General features: G+C 37.3%; 1 long non-coding RNA gene across 1 annotated transcript; it reads right to left on the reverse strand.

Moving 5' to 3' along the window:
- Positions 1-6,401: 6,401 nt before the first annotated feature.
- On the reverse strand, positions 6,402-6,645 carry LOC126817225 (uncharacterized). The gene is made up of 2 exons (XR_007678887.1): positions 6,505-6,645; positions 6,402-6,452 (listed from the first exon to the last, which is right to left on the reverse strand). It is a non-coding gene; the product is annotated as an uncharacterized LOC126817225 (long non-coding RNA).
- Positions 6,646-13,561: the final 6,916 nt, after the last annotated feature.

Consider the following 13,561-nt stretch of genomic DNA (forward strand, 5'->3'; position numbering starts at 1 on the left):
AACACATTCTCCTTATTATTCCTGTCTGTGACTACAGTAACTTGATATTGTACACATTGGAGTGCACGTAAAAGATCCCTTGGTAGTTGGAATTCGATACAAGAGTATTCTGTTGTGCCGCTGCCCGGGCAAAATTTCCTTCATAGCACACTGTATGGTGTAGGCCCATCTTCATTAGCCCGGTTTAGGAGCAGAACAGTAGGATGTTAAACCCCATTTCATTTCATTTCATTTTGTGTACATGAGACCTCAGATTTTCGTCCCATCCGAACGACTAGACAGCTGTCCTTGTCAGGCCCTCTGTCCTGCAACACTGCCAAGCAGAAACAACATCGGAAAATCCTGATGAACACTAGCCAGCCAGTGTCTTACTCACTTAGCCACTGTGGCTCCGGGGTCATAAATGTAGTGCCACAAAAAAAAATTTGCAGTTCACAAACACATTCTCCTTACTATTTGAGTCTGTGACTACAGCAACTTGAAAGTAGTCCAAGTAATAGCCTTTTTTATGTGGTTTTGCAATCGAAATCAAACCTGAGAGGGAAAACAAATAATGATAATGCATGACAAAGTGTGGCACCATCCAAAGGGAGAGTGAGAATGAAATGGGGTTTAACATCCACTCGACACAAAGTAGGTTATTTCAGGACTAACCGTAGGGGTCTTTAGCAGTGGGAGGAAACCGGAGCACCCAGAGAAAATCCACGGGGTTGGACAGACGACCCTACTCGTTGTCATATTCAACCCGGGAATGGAACCCATGCCAGTTGACTCAATGACATACCTTATGATACAACACGCATGCGCTAAATCGATGGACACACTAGCCGAATCGTTCGGCCGAATGGATGGACACACTAGCCGAATGCTTCGCCCGATTCAACCTGTCGGTTGCATCACCTTTCACGTCACATGATTAAACATGGCGGCGTCTATGTCTTTAATCTATCATGTGACTTCTCGATATGAGTGGTGATTGGCTAATGAATTCTATATTCGGCCGAATGCTTCGGCGAAGCGAACACACCAGGCAAATATAATTGATTCGGGCGAATTATTCGGCCGAATGACAGTGGACACCGAATCATTCGGCTAGTGTGTCCACCGCCTAACCATTTGGCCATCCGACCCTCCGCCAGTGCGTTACCAGGGAGTTTTGTCTGGACAGGAGTGCTAAGGCCTACTCTTATATTGAATTCCAACTGCAAGGGGATCTTTAAGTGCATGCCAATTTGTACATGGGACCTCAGAGAGAATGAAATGGCATTTATCATCAACTCGACACAAACTAGGACTAACATATATAGTTTAATTTTATTTCAATAATTCGCGTGCCCGTAGGGGTCTTTAGCAGTGGGAGGAAACCGGAGGACCCAGAGAAACCCATGAAGTTTGACAGGCGACCTTACTCCTTGTCATGTACAACCAGGGAATCGAAACCACGCCAGTTGACTCAATCATACCTTATGATACAACGCGCACACGCTAACCATTTGGCCATCCAACCTTGCGCCAGTGTGCTACAAGGGAGTTTTGTTTGGACAGCAGTGCTCAGGCCTACTCTTATATTGAATTCCAACTGCCAGGGGATCTTTTATGTACATGCCAATGTGTACATAAGACCTCAGTTTTTCGTCCCATCCAAACGACTAGACAGCTGTCCTTGTCAGGCCCTCCGTCCTGCACCACTGACAAGCGGAAACCACGTCGGAAAATTCTGATGAGCTTTCTCGGGCAACACTGTGAGCGAACCTGTGACCTCCAAGCAAGCCAGCCAGTGTCTTATTCACTTAGCCACTGTGGCAAAGGGGTCATAAATATAATTCCACAAAAAAACCTGTGCAGTTCACAAACACATTCTCCTTACTATTCGAGTCTCTGTGACTACAACAACTACTCGAAAGTAGTGCGAACTGTAAATTTTATTTTGTTAAACTATCGAAAGAAAAGAAACATATTGAATATGCTTGTCAATATTCTTTCTCTGTCAGAGCAGCTAAAAGGTGAAATTGTCTTCCAAAAACTCTTCGTGAATCCTCTTCCATCCAAAACTTAAAAACTCATTTATTTCAAAAATGGTGTTGAGAGAGAGAGAGAAATGGGGTTTAACGAGAGAGAGAGAGATAAATGGGGTTTAACGTCCATTTGACAAAAACTAGGTCATTTCGGGACTAACATATAGTTTAATTTTATTTCAATAATTTGCTTGCACGTAGGGGTCTTTAGCAGTGGGAGGACCCGGAGAAAACCCATGAGGTTGGACAGGCGACCCTACTCCTTGTCACGTATAACCGGGGATTCGAAACCACGCCAGTTGACTCAATGACAGGTCATCCCCATTCGGCCATCCAACCCCCCAAAAATGGTGTTGAAATGGGTGTTTTTGTGAATGCGCTTAGAAATACTCATGTGTAATGAAGTGCTATAATTGAACCATAATAATAATATAGTAGGCCTAGTGGACTCCTCCGTCTCATTTTGGTTGAATGTTTGGAAATTTGATGGCTAATGAGATTTAGGACACTCTGGAATATTTTCTAGGCTTGGCTTCATGTGGCCTGTTTTCCATGCATACAAGAACTAGCCAATTAGAAGTTAAACAAAATAAAATCTGCCCCAAAATATTACAATACTTTTTTTATTTCATTGCCCAAAACACCTTTACAGCCTGAATGTTAATTTTGGGGCAGCGTTTAACTGCATGAGTGGTTATTGAATTTATTAAATTGACTAACTTTTGCACAATAAGTAAATATAAATTATCTTAATACCCCAACTCAGACATGTTAGTGGCCTTTCAAACCAATTTAAATTCGGTCAAAATTTTTAGAAATTTAGATATTATTTTATTGCATGTGTGTACAATTTGTTATGTGTCTAAGCTCTGTTACCACAAAAAATATATTTAATTTAGTCCTTATAGTAGATTCTATCACACGTTTGAAAGTTGTCCAACGGTCGAATAAATGTTGTAGTTTGACCTAGATAAATATAAGACTGGGAAAATAAATATAAAAAAAATTCCGACATCTTAAAAGTAGATACCTATATTCGCAATGGAAATATTATTTTAAAAATCGGGATTATTTAATTTGATACAACTGAATAAAATGGCTCTAGTCGATCTATTTAAAAAAAACATCAACCAAATATACGAGTTTGGCTACTGCCAGTGCAGTACTGCATCCGTCGTGATCCGAATAAAGCTGTACGTATGTATATTATATCATGTGCATGCTTAAAAAAAGGCCTCTGAATCATATAATAATTTCTTCAATTTTACTATTCATAGGCCTAAAATATTACGTAGTTATAGACTATAAATAAAATATTGAAGCGCGTAGGCCTACAGTTGATAGTCGCATAGACTCCGTTATCTACGTATATGATATATGCCGCCATTTTGGGTCAAGGTCAAGATAAATTACAGTCAATACAAATGAATAACTACATCGATAGATTATTAAATGTAATTTCTATTAACTGATTTCAATGTAAGGTGGTCTATGTTTGTTGTCTTTTTCAGTATATTGTCCACATTGATTAAACTATCATTATTAAAATCATTATTTTAAAGATGGCGGGCGTTTTGGAATTTATTCGTGGAGTGCATGAGAAATGTTCAATATACAGCTACTTGGATTACACAAACAGAGAAAGATAGATTATACCAGTTAAATTGAGAGGTTTTATTTGAAAGTAAGTTTTTTCTTATATCCCCGACTGCTGATATACACGTATACTGAGACTTCAAATTCAGCGATATGAAAAGAACTTACAATACAATGTAATAGTAGTAAAAATAATAATAAATACTATTCACACAGATGTAAAAATATTTCTATGTCCTTATTTTCTAATTTTTCACCGTAATTCTTATTTCTGTAAGACGCCAGGTTACGAAACAGTTTGCTTTTGTGAAAAAAAAAATGTCCTCACTACTCAACGCTGCAGGCTTTGGCACATGACATTTTTACTTTCAAAGCATTGGCAACACTTTAATCCCAATCTTCTCTGATTCAAAATAGCAGAAATATAGCAAATTCTTCTGTAACACTGTAATCAACCAGAACGTAATTCCAAACTTGACGTCTCCCCCTTGGACCCCGGCTGCTATTGCTTTTCATCAAAAATCTACCTGCTGTGCATAATTAAAGTTGACTTTTGAGCACGACAGAGAGTCTGGAGAGGGCCAACGCCAGTCTCTGCAGGCTGGGGCCAATGTACAGTCTTTCGAATGGGACGAAAAACCAAGGTATTTTGTACACATTGAATGATAATTTAAACCTTATTTTATTTTTATTTTGGAGTATAAAAGTTGCTTTAATTGAATTTTTGTTTGGTTTTTTTTTTACAGATCCTATATTTGAGCACCATTCGTGGCAGTCATGTCGAGGAAGTTATAAAAATGTTGATAAGGGCTTTGTATATGGAAGCTAGATGACATTACTACTTATCATACACAACTATTTGTCACATACCGACTTGGGATTGAAACCAAGCGACTGAACTCAATAACTCTTCTCAATAACACTCGTCTATGAAACCACCCAGATGGCAAAGCAATAAAGTCTTTTTAATTATGTACCGAACTCATATATGTATCTATGGTAGAACAAAATTCACCAGAATGTAGGCCAAAGCTTTACTTTACAAGCAGTAGGTCTAAAATATTTTTTTCGTTTGATCTTGTAAGAGTCAATTGTTTATGAATAGTTTGCCTCAAGCAGATATTCTGTCACTGTGTCACAGTATCATATAACAGCTCTTTGGCTTGAACTGAGTTGTATCAGTGAGTTGAAAATCTACTGCAGCCAGTATACTATGGCGGTATATTAGATTCAAAATTCTAACGAGCTTTCGTCTAACTTCTAACTTCTGTTCATGTAATTTTTAACTTCTATTCATGTAATTTCTAACTTCTATTCATGTATTTTTTAAAATTAAGACAATGTATAATCCAACTTCTTTATTTGTTCAGTGTAAATTTTAATTCTATTCCATCTTATTTCTATTATTTAGACGAAAAACGTCTTCTTAATTTTTGCACTTCTGCCAAGCAACCATCATTATGAAGTCATTTGGTGTCGCCACTGCGTGCTCATTTTTGGTGATATCGCACCTGGTCGGGACCATTGTGTTGATATAAACGACACATTCTTGATAAAGACGAGAGTATCCTCGTCGAAACGTTGCTTTATATTAAACTCAGTAAGAGTTATCTATAAAATTGTACCCTGTGTTAATGTAGACCAACAGTATATAAATATTAATTGGCTGAACTGTAAAAAAAAATCAAATAAAATTCTCCAAATCCTGCACTTGTCTTAAAAAAAATGAACAAATGCTGTTTAGCTTGTATTTGAAATAGAAAATGAAATATAATGGGGTTTAACATCCGACTATTCTACTCCGAACTTGGCTAATACGCCATACAGTGTGCTACGAAGGAAACTTTGCCCGGACAGCGGCACTACGGAACGATTAGACAGCTGTACTTGTTAGGCCCTCCATCCTGCATCACTGACAAGGAGGAACCACGCCGGAAAATCTGGATGAACTTTCTCGACCAATGTAGGGATCGAACACCCTACCGCTAGGCTAGTGAGCCAGCGTCTTACCGACCGTATTTGAAATCGTATTTGCAAACCATACATAGATATCACGTTCAATGTTGTTTGTGGGGTTGGATGGCCGAAAGGATAGCACATGCGCGCTGTACCATAAGGTATGTCATTGAGTCAACTGGTGTGGTTTCAATTCCCCGGTTGTACGTGACAAGGAATAGGGTCGCCTGTCCAACCTCGTGGGTTTTCTCCGGTTTCCTCCCATTGATAAACACCCCTACGCGCAAGCGAATTATTGAAATAAAATTGAACCATGTTAATACCGAACCTACATGTAGTTTGTGTTGAGTGGACGTTAAAAACCATCAGACTCTCTCTCTCTCGCTCTCTCTCTCGAAGTTGTTTTCAATTTTAGCTTGTGGACTCTATAGAGGTCACAATTTTTATACGCCCACATTTTCATGTGGACGTATATTGTCGTAGCCCTTGTCCGCCTGGACGTCCATCCGTTTTTAGCTTGTGGTCCCTGGAGAGGTCACAATTTTTATTCGATTTATAAAAAAAAACATGTGTATATATAACCATTACACACTAAGATCTTGGTTCCTTTTCATAATCGCGCATATCCAAACGTAACTTCCTCGATTATGGCTCCTGATTGTTCGAAAAATCGCATAATCAAGGTTGAATTCGAATTTAGGGAAAATCAAAATGAAACTGCCTGACAAAATGTGTAAAAGTATGCAATATGAAGGCATTGGATACTCAAGATTTTAACTGGCCTGCAATTTAAAAATTTAATTAAAAAATGGGAAAGTGAGGCCAAGTCTCGAATATACCTGTGCCCTCATTACCACAATGCACACATCATGTCGAAACTACAAACTGTGATAACTTGGCTCAGAATGAAGTAATTTGAATGAAATTTTCATTTTACATGTATATTATTTATTTTTGAACTATCATAGCAAGAATGGTCAGCTCTTTATCTAAATCTTACAGAAAGTATCGTTAATGTATCTTTTTCAAATTTTGTCCCCACCCCCGCAGATTGGCTGCAAAACCTGTGAACACTGCCCTATAATTTATTCGCATTTGTTTCAAATTTGGTGTGAAGCATAGATATTCAGTATTCCACAAATTTCCTTTCCAGTATTATCCCACTTAGTTCGAAAACCTTTAGCAAACGTGATAGAGGCCGTAGGGTTTTTTTTTGTTTTTTTTTTTTTTATCAAATTTGGTCAACGTCACAGTTTTCCTTTCTGATATACTGCTGAATGTGTTGGCGTATTTCCACATTTTCAAAGTGTTTCTCGAAGACCGTTTCCTAAATTGTCACCAACTTAATGCTGTGGATAAACTGTTACAATTTAAATGTCTACTTTTGTATTTTATTACATTATATATGTATTTTTTGAATAAAGTATAGATACTTGTAGTATATTTTGTTGAATAATTATGTAAGTTGTACTGGTTTTTTGGCGTTTGGTTGCAATTACATTTAGAATTCTGAATGGTTATTGATAAATACATGTATAGAGAGAAATGGGGATTAACTTCCACTCGAATCACACTAGGTGCATGTGGTTTAGTTTTATTTCAATAATTCATTTGCACGTAGGGGTCTTTAGCAGTGTGAGAAAAACGGATGGCCTGGAGAAAACCAATGAGATTGAACAGGCTACCCTACTAGTACTTGTCATGTACAAGTGGGGAATCGAAACCACGCTACTTAATTCAATAAGGTGGGGGGGGGGTGGATGGCTGAATGGTTAGCGTGTGTACGCTGTATCATAAAGTCTGTCATTGAGTCAACTGGGGTGGTTTCGAATCCCCGGTTGTATGTGACAAGGAGTAGGGTCGTCTGTCCAACCTCGTGGGTTTTCTCCGGGTCCTCCGGTTTACTCCCACTGCTAAAGACCCCTACGCGCAAGCGAATTATTGAAATAAAAAATTGAACCATGTGTTAGTCCCGAAATTACCTTATTTGTGTTGAGTTGACGTTAAACCCGATTTCTCTCTCTCTCTTAATTCAATGACGGAACTTATGATGCAACGAACATGCGTTAACCGTTTGACCACCGAAACCTCGAGGACGAAATAGATAGAGAGAAATGGGGCCTACGATTCAGTTTCAGTTCAATAATTGTTTGCGCCAGGAGTCTTTAGCACCTCATATGGTTAAGGAAGATTTGGTTATTGGTTGACTGAATTTTACAATTACAACCACCAATAATAGATTATATTAAAGGTTTTAATTGCTCATTTGACATTAGAATTGCATCCGAAAATGATGTTTATTTAATGTTAGATTTACGTTAAAATGGTCGGTTAGATTTCCATCATTTTGCTCATCCTTTTAACGAAAATTTAACGTCAGGAAATGACGTTAATCTAATGTAGAGTTTACGTCATTTTTACGTCATATTTACGTCGTTTTCAGACGTAAATCTAACGTAAAGTTTACGTCATTTTCTTGCGTAAATCTAACATAAGTGACGTAAACTTTTCGCAAAATTACGTTAGATTTACGTCAGAAAATGACGTAAACTTTACGTTAGATTTACGTCAGAAAATGACGTAAATGTAACGTAAAAATGACGTAAACTTTACGTTAGATTAACGTCATTTCCTGACGTAAAATTATCGTTAAAAAGATGAGCAAAATGATGGTAAACTGACTGACAATTTTTACGTAAATGTAACGTAAATTTAACATCACATTGTTATGTAGGTATGTGCTTGATCACTTTCCTATGAATGCAACTGGTTCAGTCTTTATGCTCGGTGCATTCGGTGGAATTTATGTGTAGGATAAAGCACGAGACTGAGGTTATGCTGGGGAAAGAAAGACTGAAGAAAATAACATTGTCGGGGTTTTTTTCTGAAGTCTTTCTTCCCCAGCATAATCGAAGTCGAGGACTTGCTTATACACCGTCTATGTTTACATGTACGCAAGATGAGAATATCCCAGAATTCCCGCAAGAAAAACCTTATATCATGTTTTTTTTATGGAAAAAAACCTACCCTGTAAGAATAACCCGTTATAAATGATGATCATGTTATATATTAATAAAACATAAATTTCTAGGACTGTCCATCTCTAAATAAGTCAACTGTTTTGATTTGTGGCGAGGTGGGGGTAGATGGTTGCAGGTGTGCGTGTGTGTAAGGGGGGGGGGTAAAATTAGCGGGAAATGAGTTCACGCCGATTTAAATGTTGATTTTCTTAGAGCTTGATAAAAAAAATACTTTTTTAAATTCCGTTGCACCTTACTAAAGTCATTATGTTGACATAAGTCATGATCATGGTATATATTAATAAAACATAAATTTCTAGGGCTGTCCATCTCTAAATAAGTGTTTATGATGCCCCTGGCCAACTGTTTTGTTTTGTGGGGGTGGGGTTGCCAGTGTGCGTGTGTGGAAGGATGGGGGGAGATAAAATTGGTGGGAAATGAGTTCTCGTTGATTTAAATGATGATTTTCTTAGAGCTTGATAAAAACATTACTTTTTAATTTCGCTGCACATCTCTAAATATGCGTATAAGATTCCCATTGCATGGGGGGGGGGCAAAATTTATTTTTGGGGACAGAAACCACTTGGTTCAAAATTAACCTGAAAAGTGGCTTTTCGTTAGCTTTTTTTTTTCGTTCAGTACCAATTTCGTCATTCAAAATATTAAATTATAATGCAATCTGATTAAAACACAGATCCTATTTTGTTCCGTTTATATAGTTCAAAATTTCGTCTTCATAACACTAGGATGAGGGATTAGCCAATGAAACGGTCTGTTACGGTGAGTTCTTGTCAACGCTCGTTGATTAATCAATGTCTGACGTCATAGGGTCAAAAAACCGCTCGTATGACCTCTGACGCAGCCCACCAACACAACCTACCAGATCTTCATGTAATGTACGCCATCGAAAGTATAAAAAAACCAAACGAAATATAGATCTGTATTTTAATCAGATTGATTATAACAGTACTTTTCAAGAGATCTGGAAATGTGTATGACTCCCCCCCCCCCCCCAGTAAACAAGAGACATGTTTAGATGTTAGTTTATTATTATATTCTTCATCAGAAGATTCAAAATCAAAGTTTATAATATGAGCCGGATAAATATCTTCTTTATGGGTGATCAACAGCTCGCATATATCCTTTGGATATGCTTCAGATATCCATTCGCATAGTAAAACTTCATTCCAGAGTTGTATTGTATCGCAAGGTCATCTTGTTCGATCATTTAATGTGCAGCAAAATACTACCCAGGCAAGATGGTAATAATGAAAGAAACAATTAAAATTCCTCCAAAAAATCTTTCTTCTAATATCATCTACTGATGTAATTCGCCTTTCACGTACATGGCACAAACAATTATTTCTATTTCAGTAATTACGTCATCAGAAACATCATTTGCCTGTCCCAGCTCTTTAAAAATTGTTAGAAAGTTGGAATTATCTAGTAAAAGGAAAACAGATAGTCATTACCACTGAAAGCATGCAGGCCGAGATTTTCCTAGACTCTTATATCAAGATTAGTATTGAAAGTGTCGAGAACATCCTAGAGTGACAACAAACCACTAGGACACCAAAATAGCTTACCTACTCCTCTTCGAATTGCAAATTAATGGAGGCGCTGAAACAAATTGTATTTTTTGTTTTTGTGTTCTTGTTCGGGCGACATAGACATCCCGATCGTTCTCTTCGCAAACGATGATCCAAAAAGACACATTTTGATCGATAATGAGACGTGCAAAGGTAGGAAATATCGACTTACATCAGTAGATGACGCTAGAAGAAAGATTTTCTGGGTGAAAAAATAACATGACTGGAATGAAGATTTACAATGTGAACTGGTATCTGAAGAATATCCAAAGGACATATGCGAGATATTTATCCCGCTCATATTATGAACTTTTGATTTTGAATCTTCTGATGAAGACTAAGAATAAACTAATATTCTAAACATGTCTCTGATTTACTGTGTTTTTGATTTACATTTCCAGATCTCTTGAAAAGTACCATCATAATTTAATATTTTGAATGACCAAATATAAGTACTGAACGAAAAGCTAACGAGAAACCACTTTTAAGGTCAATATTGAACCAAATGATATCTGTGCACAAAAATACATGTTGCCCCCCCCCCCCACCGCCCCCCCCCCCACACACACACATAATGGGAATCTTATACACATATTTATAGAGATGTTTCATCATTTAAATCAACGTGAATTAATTTTCCGCCAATTTACTCCCCCTCCCCCCTTCCACACAAGCACACCTGCAATCACCCATCAGTCTCGCCACAAATCAAAACAGTTGTCAAGGCGCATCATATACACTAAAATTTAGAGATGGACAGTCCTAGAAATCTATGTTTTATTTATATATAAATATGCCAACATAATCACATTTTCCCCCAATTGTAGACATTGGAACCCCCATATCTCGAAAACGCCCCCTCAAACGCCTGTTCACCACCCAGATTTGGAATCTACGCTGGTCTAGAATAACTTGGTCTCATAAATTCACAGCTCGGGTGGCGACCCCCCCCCCCTTCAGCCACCGGACTAATACAGGTTTAAAGAAAAACTTTCAGAAGAATAACCCCAAATACAGCCCCCCCCCCCCCCGACATTCAGACCGCAAGTTATTCCGGGCATAGAATATACTCCAAAGATCAAAGAGATTTACCGTTACAGGTTTATAATTTTCAAAAACACATTGCTGTATTCACGCACCAGGTCGATTGTGCGTTTTTCGACATCTGGCGATCCTATGCAATCTAATTGGGAATTTTATCGTTTCATTTCTGTTTCTTCTTCCGCAAAATCTCAAATTCGGGTATACACATCAAAATGTGATATCGGTTCCGAAAGCACAAAACTACTGTTATAATTTGGAATAGTTTCTAGATGTTGTTAATATAACAGACAGGAAAACGTGTTTATATCGACGTTTTATGTTTAATAGTTAAGGGGGATGGGTGGCCAAATAGTGAACAGGTGCGCGCTGTATCATTAGGTCTGTCATTTGGTCAACTGATGTGGTTTCGATTCCCCAGTTGTAAGTGGCAAGAAGTAGGGTCGCATATCCATCCTCGGAGTTCTTCGGGTACTCTGGTTTCCTCTCTCTGTAAGGTGGAAACACATATTCCATAGAACAATGAGTGATAAAGTAGATAATTCATTGGTTTCATTATTAAAAAAAAATAATGTTTCTCGTAACAGATTTCAGCGGGACCCGATTTAATCTACTGTGCCGCTGCAATTTTTATTTTTTATTTCCAGTCCGATTCCCCGGTTGTAAGTGACAAGAAGTAGGGTCGCCTGTCCCACCCCGGATTTAATCTACTGTATCCCTGAAGTTTTTACAACACTGAAAAAACCCACTTGTGTTGGATCTCAACATCATTTTCATATCATATCATTTTCATATCATTAACACAAGTAATGTGTACCGTCCACGATTTGTTTTCTTTAAAAAAAAACAACTCCATACAAAGTCTGAATTTGGGAGTTGACAAGTTTAAGAAAAGTAATAAAGGGCTTAATTCACATCCCGAAAATTACATGCTGTTCTTCACTGGAAGGATGTGAGTACCAATTAATCAGACAATTGCCAGACAGACTTGAATGTTAATTGGTGTTAAGCTGTCTGTATAGTGAAAATGTCTGTCTTTTTTATTGGCCCAATAAACTGATAGATCAAATGAATATATAGTGTACATGTGATTTTCAGCACCCTGGTGTTTTCGAAAATCGATTCAATGTGCAGTGGAAAAAAATGAGTAAAACTCTTAATAATGTAATTGGTTGATGTAACCAATCAAATTTAATTGATCACCCACATGTATCTCATAATCGACTTATTGATATAATGGTTATCTATACTTGTTTTTCTCCACTAATCACATTGTAAATATCTCACTATGTATATATAACATGTAATTGTCTGCGATATCACCTCGGTGGAAGCGGACGTTAAAGAAAGCAATTTCACACACATATCTATACTTTGTTCATTGCGACAAATTCTTTCTTTGATTTTATATCAGCGACATTCAGTTAGATATCTAAATGTAGTGAAGTTAGCATCAACAGAGTGCCTTTTAAAAATTATAATGCTCACATAGAATACCAGACCGCAGGTTTGTAAATTTTTACAAAAAATAAAACCGTGTATTTAATTAGCATCGATATATAATTGCTTCTATGTATATTACTAATTCGTTTCGTTTAAAACAGTCAGATTTAGACCACTGTCACTGACTGCACCGGAAGTCTGTATTTATATAATGGCAGACAAAGAAAATTTTTTGATGCTATCTAAAAGCGTTCCACTAATTCAGCAATCTAATGAATCTGTCTTAATTTTTCTGAAATCGTGCTTAATTATTATTAGCTAATCGGCGCTACACCGTTGTTCAAATACTTATAATTGCAAGAAACCCCCGACTAGGACCAGCAGGTAAGAGTCTGTCTTGATTTTATACCCGGTGGCAATTATTGGCCACCATCTTTGATTTTTATAGACGTTCGGGCAAAATGAGAAATACATGTAAATCCAGACATGGTGTAGAATTTCTTTCGGGCGAGGCTTCAGCAGCCATGCTGGGATCGAAAAACACAGAAAACTTCAACAACTGACTTCCATTTCTATTATTCAAAACTCACAACATTATTAGAGCCGCAATGCGTATCTGTACAATGACTTTCGATTATCAGGTCTCTAAATGTAACCCGACCCGAATATCTCACACTTCCCCCTGTTGACCTATACTAGTCAACACAAAACAGATATCTCTAGTCCAGGGTTACTAGAAATCTTTACTTTGGATGTCCTTTGAAAATTTCAAATAAACAGTTTATATGATTATTAAACAAACATGTTCACATTTACTAAATTAAAATGTCTATTTTAACTAGAAACTAATCAGTGAATGAATGAAAAATTTTAAGAGTCCACATCAGACTGTAATTCTCTG

The sequence above is a fragment of the Patella vulgata genome, chromosome 4 (assembly GCF_932274485.2).
Source record: "Patella vulgata chromosome 4, xgPatVulg1.2, whole genome shotgun sequence".
NCBI lineage: Eukaryota > Metazoa > Mollusca > Gastropoda > Patellidae > Patella > Patella vulgata.